The following is a 13,244-nucleotide window of genomic DNA, read 5'->3' on the forward strand; positions in this document are numbered from 1 at the left end:
AAAATTTTCTATAGAAACAAAATTTAGAGAAAATTTTCTATAGAAACAAAATTTTGACAAAATTTTCTGTAGAAATAAAGTTTTGACAAAATTTTCTATAAAAATTTTGAGAAAAGTTTCTATAGAAATAAAATTTTTACAAATTTTTCTATTGAAATATAATTTTGAGGACATTATCTATATAAATAAAATTTTGAAAATTTTTTCTATAGAAATAGTATTTGGACAAAATTTTCTATAGAAATAAACTGAAAACAAAAAACACGGAAAAAGGTGTCCCAGTCCCAGAAATAAAATATTGAAAAACTTTCTAATAGAAATAAATTTTTGACAATATTTTCTAAAGGAATAAAGTTTGGACATAATTTTCTATAAAATTAAATTTTTGACAAAATTTTCTGTAGAAATAAAGTTTTGACAAAATTTTCTATAAAAATAAAATTTTGAGAAAAATTTCTATAGAAATAAAATTTTGAGAAAATTTTCTATAAAAATAAAATTTTGAGAATTTTTTCTATAGAAATAAAATTTTTAAACAAATTTCTATAGAAATAATAGTTTGACACAATTGCTATAGACACGAAATTTTAACAAAATTTTCTATAGAAATAAAATTTTAACAAAATTTTTCTATAGAAATAAAATTTTGACAAAATGTTCTATAGGAATAAAATTTTGACAAAAGTTTCTATAGAAATAAATTTTAACAAAATTTTCTATAGAAATAAAATTTGGACAAAATTTTCTATAGAAATAAAATTTTGACAAAATTTTCTATAGAAATAAAATTTTGACAAAATTTTCTATAGAAATAAAATTTTGACAAAATTTTCTATAGAAATAAAATTTTGACAAAATTTTCTATAGAAATAAAATTTTGACAAAATTTTCTATAGAAATAAAATTTTGACAAAATTTTCTATAGAAATAATAGTTTGACAATATTACTATAGAAATAAAATTTTAACAAAATTTCCTATAAAAATTTTGAGAAAAGTTTCTATAGAAATAAAATTTTTACAAAATTTTCTATTGAAATATAAATTTGAGGACATTATCTATATAAATAAAATTTTGAAAATTTTTTCTATAGAAATAGTATTTGGACAAAATTTTCTATAGAAATAAACTGAAAACAAAAAACACGGAGAAAGGTCCCCCTCAGTGTCCCAGTCCCAGAAATAAAATATTGAAAAACTTTCTAATAGAAATAAATTTTTGACAATATTTTTTAAAGGAATAAAGTTTGGACATAATTTTCTATAAAATTAAATTTTTGACAAAGTTTTCTGTAGAAATAAAGTTTTGACAAAATTTTCTATAAAAATAAAATTTTGAGAAAATTTTCTATAGAAATAAAATTTTGAGAAAATTTTCTATAAAAATGAAATTTTGAGAATTTTTTCTATAGAAATAAAATGTTTAAACAAATTTCTATAGAAATAATAGTTTGACACAATTGCTATAGACACAAAATTTTAACAAAATTTTCTATAAAAATGAAATTTTGAGAATTTTTTCTATAGAAATAAAATTTTTAAACAAATTTCTATAGAAATAATAGTTTGACACAATTGCTATAGACACAAAATTTTAACAAAATTTTCTATAGAAATAAAATTTTGACAAAATTTTCTATAGAAATAAAATTTTGACAAAATTTTCTATAGAAATAAAATTTTGAGAATTTTTTCTATAGAAATAAAATTTTGAGAATTTTTTCTATTGAAATAATAAAAATAAAGTTTTAACAAAATTTTCTATAGAAATAATAGTTTGACAATATTACTATAGAAACAAAATTTTAACAAAATTTCCTATAAAAATTTTGAGAAAAGTTTCTATAGAAATAAAATTTTTACAAAATTTTCTATTGAAATATAATTTTGAGGACATTATCTATATAAATAAAATTTTGCAAATTTTTTCTATAGAAATAGTATTTGGACAAAATTTTCTATAGAAATAAACTGAAAACAAAAAACACGGAGAAAGATCCCCCTCAGTGTCCCAGTCCCCTTTAACCTGTTTCACAGCATTATGTTGGATCTTCTATAAATTTGAAGTAAATCGGAAATTAAAAATTTTTCTGCTGTTGAAGCGTATGCTTAAAAATCATCAGACAAGGGGGAGATTAGTCTCCCCCAAATATCATGTAATATTGTACCAAATTTTTATCGCATAGCCCTCATTTCTATGCTTCCTATACATTCCAAATAAATGGTAGAAAAATATCGAAGCATGCCAAATATCAAGCAATGTTGTACTTAATTTTTACCGAAGAGAAGAAAATTCAAAATCTCCTGGCAACACTGTCTATGGTACACCTCACATATTCTCTCTCTTTCTCTCCGCGTTTCTCTCTTTGATTTCCTCACTCTTTAACAAGTCAAGATTGCTATGTGATTTAATTCCCTACGTATTTCCTATGCACTTTCTCCCATCGCCATCTCCAGCTCGTCTAAGAATAAGCCGACTTTTAAAGTAATTCAAATACATGCCACAATTTAAATCATAACCACCAATTGAATTAGCATTTATTTAAATGTCATTTAGGCAAGAGATTCAATGCACATGCATTTATTGTTGACTCTGTAGATTCTCTTTTTGTCCGTCCGTCCGTCTGTCTGCCTCTTTGTCCAACCACTTATGGCTGCAGACCCAAGCCAATGGGTCTTCAACTAACATCATCTAATGTTTCATCGTATGTTGTTGGGTTTTTCTTCGTCTTCTTCTTCTTCCTTTCTCTCTCTTCTTTTCATGTTTGTTGGCTTTTCTATTGTAATATTACGTTAATATATAATCATGTATTTGGCTACAAATAAGGCCTGAATGTAGGTCAGTCAGTCAGCCAGTCACAGAGTGCTACTTAAAAAAAATCGAAATTCAAATATTGCGTTGTAAGAGGGAGCACGTACGTTCATATTTGTAATTAAAATACCAATAAGGCTAAAACACACACACACACCTATTCAATTATTACACTCAGAGAAGATTTGAATTATTTGATCTGCAAGACAATGTGCCCAACAGAAATAATGGTTGTAGACCCCATAATTTATATACCAATCAACTCAAAATCACGTCCTGAGCACGGTTGCAACTCGTGCCAACAATATTTTGCAAAATTTTGTTTCTATAGAAAATTTTGTCAAAATTTTATTTCTATAGAAAATTTTGTCAAAATTTTATTATTATAGCAAATTATGTAAAAATGTTATTTTTATAGAACATTTTGTCAACATTTTGTTTCTATAAAAAATTTTGTCAAAATTTTATTTCTATAGAACATTTTGTCAAAATTTTATTATTATAGAAAATTATGTCGAAATTTTATTTCTATAGAACATTTTGTGAAAATTTTTTTATTATAGAAAATTTTGTCAAAATTTTATTTCTATAGAGCAGTTTTTCAAACATTTTATTGCTATAGAACATTTTATCAAAACTCAATTTCTATTGAAAATTTTTTTATTTCTATTTATTTCAACAGAAAATTTTATCAAAAATTTAATTTTATAGAAAATTATGTCCAAGCTTTATTTCTTTAGCAAATATTGTAAAAAATTTATTTCTATTAGAAAGTTTTTCAATATTTTATTTCTAACGAAAATTTATTTCTCTAGAAAATTTTACACACAATTTTATTTTTATTTATTTTTTATTTAAATTTTATCAAATTTTCTACATGTGAAAATTTTGTCCAAATTTTAATTCTATGGAAAATTTTGTCAGAATTTTATTTCTATGGAAAATGTTGTCAAAATTTTGTTTCTATAGAATTTCTTGTGAAAATTTTATTTCTATAAAAATTTTTGTCAACATTTTTAATTCTGTAGAAAATTTTGTAAAAATTGTATTAATGTAGAAAATTTTGTCAAAATTTTATTTCTACCAAATTTTTGTCAAAATGTTTACTTCCATAGAAAACTTTGTCAACATTTTATTTCTATACAAGAATTTTGTCAAAATTTTATTTCTATAGAAAATTTTGTCAATGTTTTATTTCTATAGAAAATTTAGTCAAAAGTTTATTTCCATAGAAAATTTTGTCAAAAGTTTATTTCCATAGAAAATGTTGTCAAAATTTTATTTCTATAGAAATTTTTTCACAATTTTATTTCTATAGAATATTTTGTCAAAATTTTATTTCTATAGAAAATTTTATCAAAATTTTATTTCTATAGAAAATTTTGTCAAAATTTTATTTCTATAGAAAATTTTGTCAAAATTTTATTTCTATAGAATATTTTGTCAAAATTTTATTTCTATAGAAAATTTTGTCAAAATTTTATTTCTATAGAAAATTTTTTCACAATTTTATTTCTATAGAATATTTTGTCAAAATTTTATTTCTATAGAAAATGTTATCAAAATTTTATTTCCATAGAAAATTTTGTCAAAATTTTATTTCTATAGAAAATTTTGTCAAAATTTTATTTCTATAGAAAATTTTGTCAAAATTTTATTTCCATAGAAAATTTTGTCAAAATTTTATTTCTATAGAAAATTTTATCAAAATTTTATTTCTAAAGAAAATTTTGTCAAAATTTTATTTCTATAGAAAATTTTGTCAAAATTTTTTTAAAATTTATTTCTATAGAAAAATTTCTCACAATTTTATTTTTATAGAAAATTTTGTCAAAATTTTATTTCTATAGATAATTTTATCAAATTTTTATTTTTATAGCAAAAGTTGCCAAAATTTTATTTTTGTAGAAATTTTTCTCCAAATGTCGTCAAATCTATAGATTTGACGACATTTGTCAAAATTTTATTTCTATAGAAAATTTTATCAAAATTTTATTTCTATAGAAAATTTTGTCAAAATTTTATTTCTATAGAAAATTTTGTCAAAATTTTATTTCTATAGAAAATTTTGTCAAAATTTTATTTCTATAGAATATTTTGTCAAAATTTTATTTCTATAGAAAATTTTGTCAAAATTTTATTTCTATAGAAAATTTTTTCACAATTTTATTTCTATAGAATATTTTGTCAAAATTTTATTTCTATAGAAAATTTTATCAAAATTTTATTTCCATAGAAAATTTTGTCAAAATTTTATTTCTATAGAAAATTTTGTCAAAATTTTATTTCTATAGAAAATTTTGTCAAAATTTTATTTCCATAGAAAATTTTGTCAAAATTTTATTTCTATAGAAAATTTTATCAAAATTTTATTTCTAAAGAAAATTTTGTCAAAATTTTATTTCTATAGAAAATTTTGTCAAAATTTTCTTAAAATTTATTTCTATAGAAAATTTTCTCACAATTTTATTTTTATAGAAAATTTTGTCAAAATTTTATTTCTATAGATAATTTTATCAAAATTTTATTTTTATAGCAAAAGTTGCCAAAATTTTATTTTTGTAGAAATTTTTCTCCAAATGTCGTCAATTTTTTTTTTTTAAATTTTATTACTATAGAAAATTTTTGCAAACTTTTATTTCTATATTTTTAGATATAGCTCCCATATTTCTTACAGACAAATTTCTAAATATTCTTGGAAAAGTACTTTTTCATTCTGTGTGCCACATGGCAGATACTCTATAACATTCTAAATATTAAAATAAGCTTTAATCTTACCCATCTGATTTCCAAAACGATATATGTCCATACCTGAAATTAAAACAATGAATATAAAAATTTAATCAATTTAACACATTTAACAGATTTAAATACTTTTTTGATATTCAATTCAAAGTAATTAATTGATTTAATTAATAAAATAAAAAACAAATCCATAAATTAATGATTACAAATAAAGTGAATTAATTTCTGATCCCAGAAGCGGAAATTATTATTTATTAATCCTAGAAATTAATCCACTTTCCATTCGAAAGATTTATTGTGGTAAACTTTTTAAATGCAATAGATGCAATATGGGCATTAAGGGCATTTTATCCTTTTTTCAATACCGTTGTGATTTTTCTTTATGTGTATATGCTAATATTTATTAAGTTCTCCCCTTGTTATAATATCTTAAACAAATAGTTTACATCCATAGTTCCCCATAGTTCATCATCTTCACAAGACAAAGTTTATGTGGCCCACAAAACTGACTGACACAAGGCAACAAAAAAAACATGTCGCTTGTCTTCAAGTCAACCATTCTAACTTCTACTCTGAAGTCATGCTTGAAGAAAGTAAGCGGGTGATGATAGTACCGCTTCGAAACGATGAACACTAAGATGAGCATAACTGTCTGTTAAGAAGAAAGCAGGAAGAACAAAGTACCACAATGAAGAAATGTCATTTGGATGAAAGAGGAAGACGAAGATTTTTATCGGTTTACATTTTGACCCACTTTTGTGTAGATCGCCAAAGAAAAACAAAATGGGAAAACCTAATAAGACTTTCATTTTTTGATTTTTTATGCTAAAATAATTAGTTTGTGGTATGTTTTGTTTTAGGTAAATGCTACTGGTTCCTCAGAGACCCCGAAGATTTTTTTCAATATTTTATTTCTCTACAATTTTTTGTCAACATTTTATTTCTATAGAAAATTTTGTCAAAAATTTCCTCCAAATTTTTTGTCACAAAAATTTTGTCACAAATTTGTTATTGTCACATAAATTTTGTCACAAAATTTCATATAGAAATAAAATTTTAACAAAATTTTCTATAGAAATAAAATGTTGACAAACTTTTCTATAGAAATAAAATTTTTACATTTTCTATAGAAATAAAATTTTTGAAAAATTTTCTATAAAAATAAAATTTTGATAACATTTTCTATAGAAATAAAATTTTGACAAACTTTTCTATAGAAATAAAATTTTGACAAAATTTTCTATAGAAATAAAACTTTGACAAACTTTTCTATAGAAAAAAAAATTTGACAAACTTTTCTATAGAAATAAAGTTTTGACAAAATTTTATATAGAAATAAAATTTTGAGAAAATTTTCTATAGAAATAAAATTTTGACAAAATTTTCTATAAAAATAAAATTTTAACAAAATTTTCTATAGAAATAAAAATTTGTCAACATTTTCAATAGAAATAAAATTTCAACAAAATTTTTTATAGAAATACAATTTTGACAAAATTTTCTACAGAAATCAAATTATGACAAAATTTTCTATAGAAATAAAATTTTTGCAAAATTTTTTTTATAAAAATAAAATTTTTAAAAAAATTTTTATAAAAATAAAATTTTGGTAAAATTTCCTATAGAAATGAAATGTTGCCAAAAATTTTCTATAGAAATATTTTTTTTTATAAAATTTTTTTATAAAAATAAAATTTTGAGAAAATTTCCTATAGAAATAAAATTTTGACAAAATTTTCTATAAAAATAAAATTTTGACAAAATTTTCTATAGAAATAAAATTTTGACAAAATTTTCTATAGAAATAAAATTTTGACAAAATTTTCTATAAAAATAAAATTTTGACAAAATTTCAAAAAGAAATAAAGTTTGACAAAAATTTTATAGAAATAAAATTTTGACAAAATTTTCTATAGAAATAAAATTTTGACAAAATTTTTATATAGAGATACAATTTTGACAAAAATTTTCTATAGAAATAAAATTTTGACAAAATTTGTATATAGAAATAAAATTTTGACAAAATTTGTATATATAGAAATAAAATTTTGACAAAATTTGTATATCGAAAAAAAATTTTGAGAAAGTTTGTATATAGACATAAAATTTTGACAAATTTTACTACAGAAATAAAATTTTGACAAATTTTACTACAGAAATAAAATTTTGACAAATTTTACTACAGAAATAAAATTTTGACAAAATTTTCTATCGAAATAAACTTTTGACAAAGTTTTCTATAGAAAAAAATTTTGACAAAATTTTATATAGAAATAAAAGTTTGACAAAATTTGTATATAGACATAAAATGTTGACAATTTTTTCTACAGAAATAAAATTTTGACAAAATTTGTATATAGAAATAAAATTTCGACAAAATTTGTATATAGAAATAAAATTTTGACAAAATGTGTATAAAGAAATAAAATTTTTACAAAATTTGTATATAGAAATAAAATTTTCACAAAATTGGTATATAGAAATGACATGTTGACAAAATTTTCCCTAGAAAAACATTTTGACAAAATTTTCCATAGAAAAAAATGTTGACAAAATTTTCCATAGAAAAAAATTTCGACAAAATTTTATATAGGAATAAAATTTTGACAAAATTTTCTAAAGATATAAAATTTTTGAAAATTTTTTTATAAAAATAAAATTTTGAGAAAATTTCATATAAAAATAAAAATTTTGATAACATTTCCTATAGAAATAAAATGTTGACACAATTTTCTTTAGAAATAAAATTTTGAGAAAATTTCCTATAGAAATACAATTTTGACAAAATTTTCTATATAAATAAAATTTTGACAAAATTTTCTATACAAATAAAATTTTGACAAAATTTTTTATAGAAATAAAATTTTGACAAAATTTTCAATAGAAATAAAATTTTGACAACATTTTCTATAGAAATAAAATTTCAATAAAATTTTCTATAGAACTAAAATTTTTACTAAATTTTCTATAGAAATAAAATTATTACAAAATTTTCTATAGAAGCAAAATTTTGAGAAAATTTTTTATGGAAATAAAATTTTGAGAAAATTTTCCATAGAAATAAAATTTCGACAAAATTTTCTATAGAAATAAAATTTTTACAAAATTTCCTATAGAAATAAAAGTTTGACAAAATTTTCTATAGAAATTAAATTTTTGCAAAATTTTCCATAGCAATAAAATTTTGAAAAATCTTTCTATAGAAATAAAATTTGAAAAAATTTTCCATAAAAAAATTTTCGACAAAATTTTCTATAGAAATAAAATTTTGACAAAATTTTCTATAGAAATAAAATTTTCACAAAATTTCGTATAAAAAGAAAATTTTAGAAATTAAATTTTTGCAAAATTTTCCATAGCAATAAAATTTTGAAAAAACTTTCTATAGAAATAAAATGTTGACAAAATTTTCTATAGAAATAAAATTTTGACAAAATTTTCTATAGAAATAAAATTTTGACAAAATTTTCTATAGAAATAAATTTTGACAAAATTTTCTATAGAAATAAAATTTTCACAAAATTTTGTATAGAAAGAAAATTTTGACTTCCAAGAAGTAATCCTGGATAAACTTCATTTATTTACCCAAAAAGGTATTTGATTACAATTTTAAAATGAAAACCTTTTCTTTTCATTAAAAATTATTTCCAAATTGCTGGCTTCCCCTCATTTTTCATATGCTCCTCAATGATGCTTTCTAAGTTTCCCTAACTTATAGGGCCATACAGCCCATTCAAATCTAAATGGAGAAAGTTGTGGTGAATGTTGTTTGAAAATAAACGAATGAAGTATGCCATAAAGATTTGATTAAATCTCTGTACTTTTTCCGGTATTATTACCACAAATCACTAACTAACTAAGCTCGGGAAGCAATTCTGTAAAAGAACCTCAACTCATAGCAATTATACATGACTCGTTTCGAATGACCGGAAGAAAAACTCCAAAAATAAAAAAAAAAATCAACAAATTAAAATACTTTCATGGGATAAAATGTAAGTAAATACAGCTTGGCCATTTGCCCGTCCACTTCTAAATGCCTCTGTCTTGTGCTATGAGTTGTCACATTTTTTTTGTTTCAAGTTTGCATGAATCTTTATTGAATTTCCAAAAAGTAATTGGAGAAGACAAATCGTATCGTAAACCGTAAATTATTTATTAGTACGTGGACATACATATGTATATGGAATATTATTAGAGCTGACTCATTTCTTGATATTGAAATTTTTATACCCTACACTTTAGGGGGGCTGATATGTAATACAAATGTATTTCTTTAGAAAATTTTGTCAAAATTTTATTTCTATAGAAAATATAGCAAATTTTTTTCAAATTTTTTCAAATTTTTATTTCTATAGAAAATTTAGTCAAAATGTCATTTCCATAGAAAATTTTATCAAAAGTTTATAGATAAAATTTAGTCAAAATTTTATTTCTATAGAAAATGTTGGTCAAAAATGTATTTCTATAGAAAATTTTATCAAAATTTTATTTCTACAGAAAATTTTTAAAATTTGGTTTCTATAGAAAATTTTCTCAAAATTTATTTCAATAAAAAGTGTTAGTTCTTTGGAAAATTTGCTCACATTTTAATTTCTCTAGAAATTTTTCTCAAATTTTTATTTCTATAGAAAATTTTCTGATAGTTTTATTTCAATTGAAATTTTAAATTTTATTTATTAAAAAATTTCTCACATTTCTCCTTTTATAGGAAATTTTATTACAATTATATTTCCATAGCAACTTTTGTCAAAATTTTATTTCTATAGAACATTTAATCACATTTATTTTATTTCTATAGAAAATTATTTCAAAATTTCTCAAAATTTTATTTCTATCGAAAATTTGCTATAAAAAAAAATTCTCAAAATTTTATTTCTATAAAAAATTGTGTCAAAATTTTGTTTCTATAGAAAATTTTCCTCAAATTTTATTTCTATAGAAATTTTCTCAAAATTTTATTTCTATAGAAAGTTTTAGTTCTATGGAAAATTTTCTCAAATTTTTATTTCTATAGAAAATTTTCTGAGTTTTTTATTTCAATAGAATATTTTTTGAAATAGAAAAAAAAATTATATCTATAGAAAATTTTGTCAAAATTTTATTTCTATAGAAATTTTTGTTAAAATTTTATTTTTATAGTAAATTTTTTCAAAATTTTATTCCTATAGAAAATTTTCGCAAAATTTTATTTCTAGGAAAATTTTATCAAAGTTTTTTTTTTCTATAGAAATTTTTGTCAAAATTTTATTTCTATAGAAAAAATTCTCAAATTTTTATTTCTTTAGAAAATTTCGCCAAAAATTTATTTCTATAGAAAAATTTCTCATAATTTTATTTCTATATAAAATTTTCACATAATTTTATTTCTATAGAAAATTTTCCCAAAATTTTATTCCTATAGAAAATTTTCTTAAATTTTAATTTCTATAAAATATTTTCTTAAAATTTTGTGTCATTAGAAAATTTTCTTAAAATTGTATGTCGTTAGAAAATTTTGTCAAAATTCTATTTCTATAGTAAATTGCGCCAAAATTTCATTTCAATGGAAAATGTTGTCAAAATTTTATTTCTATAGAAAATTTGCCAATATTTTATTTCTAAAGAAAATTTTTGTCAAAATTTTATTTCTATAGAAAATTTTGTGAAAACTTTATATCTATAGGAAATTTTCTCAAATTTTTATTTCTTTAGAAAATTTCGCCAAAAATTTATTTCTATAGAAAATTTTCTCAAAATTGTATTTCTATAGAATATGTTCTCATAATTTTATTCCTTTATAACATATCTCTTTTCCTTTGCCACCGTCAAATCATCGATTTTAGTGCAGTTGGAGATATGTTTGTACGAATTTATTTCGGCATAAGCCGGCTATCATGTAAAACCATTTTTCGGAAGTTCAAGTGTGGTTTACTTTTGGGTTTAGTGAACTGCCTGAATTTATTCTTATAATTGGTTGATAGTTTGGCTGCAAGTAGATGATTCTGATGAGGAATGTGATAATTCCGAAACGTGTGTCCATCCAACCATCTTGCAGTCTATAGGGCTTTCCCCAAATAAATTTGACAAACATTCTTTTCCTCTGTTGGTTAAGCTACACATGTAGTTTAGTCAATGAATGGTTTTAAGCTGAAATCAAAAACAACAACAAAATTTTATTTCTAAAGAATATTTTGTCAAAATTTTATTTCTATAAAAATTTTCTCGAAATTGTATCTCTATAGAAAACTTTCTCACATTCCAAAATTTTATTTCTATAGAATTTTTTTTGTCAAAACTTTATTTCTATAAAAATGTTGTCAAAATTTTATTTCCATAGAAATTTTTGTCAAAATTTTATTTCAATAGAAAAATTTGTCAAAATTTTATTTCCATAGAAAATTCTCCTTCTATAGAAAATTTTGTTGCAATTCTATTTCTATAGTAAATTTTCGCAAAATTTTATTTTTATAGACAATTTTGTCACAACTTTATTTCCATTGATGAAAATTTTGTTTTTTAGAAAATTTTCTCAAAATTTTATTTCTATAGAAAATTTTCTCAAAATTTTATTTCTATAGTAAATTTTCTCAAAATTTTATTTCTATAGAAAAACTTGTTAAAATTTTACTTCTATTGAATAATTTGTTAAAATTTTATTTCTATATAAAATTTTTTAACATTTTATTTCTATATAAAATTTTGTTAAAATTTTATTTCTATAGAAAATTTTCTCAAAATTTTATTTCTATAGACAATTTTGTAACAACTTTATTTCCATTGATCAAAATTTTGTTTTTATAGAAAATTTTCTCAAAATTTTATTTCTATAGAAAATTTTCTCAAAATTTTATTTCTATAGAAAATTTTCTCAAAATTTTATTACTATAGAAAAACTTGTTAAAATTTTACTTCTATAGAATAATTTGTTAAAATGTTATTTCTATAGAAAATTTTATCAAAATTTTATTTCAATAGAAAAATTTGTCAAAATTTTATTTCCATAGAAAATTCTCCTTCTATAGAAAATTTTGTTACAATTCTATTTCAATAGAAAATTTTCTCAAAATTTTTTTTTATTGACAATTTTGTCACAACTTTATTTCCATTGATCAAAATTTTGTTTTTATAGAAAATTTTCTCAAAATTTTATTTCTATAGAAAATTTTCTCCAAATTTTATTTCTATAGAAAATTTTCTCAAAATTTTATTACTATAGAAAAACTTGTTAAAATTTTACTTCTATAGAATAATTTGTTAAAATTTTATTTCTATAGAAAATTTTATCAAAATTTTATTTCTATAGAAAGTTTTTCAAAATTTTATTTCTATAGAAAATTTTGTCAAAATTTTATTTCTATATAAAATTTTGGTAAAATTTTATTTCTATAAAAAATTTTGTTAAAATTTTATTTCTATAGAAAATTTTGTCAAAATTTTATTTCTATAAAAAATTTTGTCAAAAATTTATTTTAAACTTGATCCAGCCTAATATATTTTAAATTCCTTATGACTCCCACATATACTACGAGTATTTAAATTCAATGTCAATAACCCATTAAAATATTTCTTGGTACAAGTCATCATAATTAATTGAAAACATTCACAAGCACTTGTATTGCACAAATTTCTATAAGAGTTCAAAATTACCATAATCAAGATCAGATCAATAATGAATCAATATCTAGACTAAGGCCTAATCAGTTTATGCT

General features: G+C 20.3%; 1 protein-coding gene across 3 annotated transcripts in view; it reads right to left on the reverse strand.

Annotated features, from left to right (window-relative positions):
• LOC142236487 (uncharacterized) overlaps window positions 1-13,244 on the reverse strand; it is a 96,426-nt gene that overhangs the window by 50,412 nt on the left and 32,770 nt on the right. Inside the window, exon 2 of one of the 3 annotated variants that reach the window (XM_075307706.1) lies at window positions 5,590-5,622. The exons of the other annotated variants lie outside the window; for them this stretch is intronic. The gene's annotated coding sequence lies outside the window, so the exon portion shown is untranslated. The remainder of the gene's footprint in view (window positions 1-5,589; window positions 5,623-13,244) is intronic. 3 annotated transcript variants of the gene reach the window in all.

Source organism: Haematobia irritans, chromosome 4, assembly GCF_050003625.1.
Source record: "Haematobia irritans isolate KBUSLIRL chromosome 4, ASM5000362v1, whole genome shotgun sequence".
NCBI lineage: Eukaryota > Metazoa > Arthropoda > Insecta > Diptera > Muscidae > Haematobia > Haematobia irritans.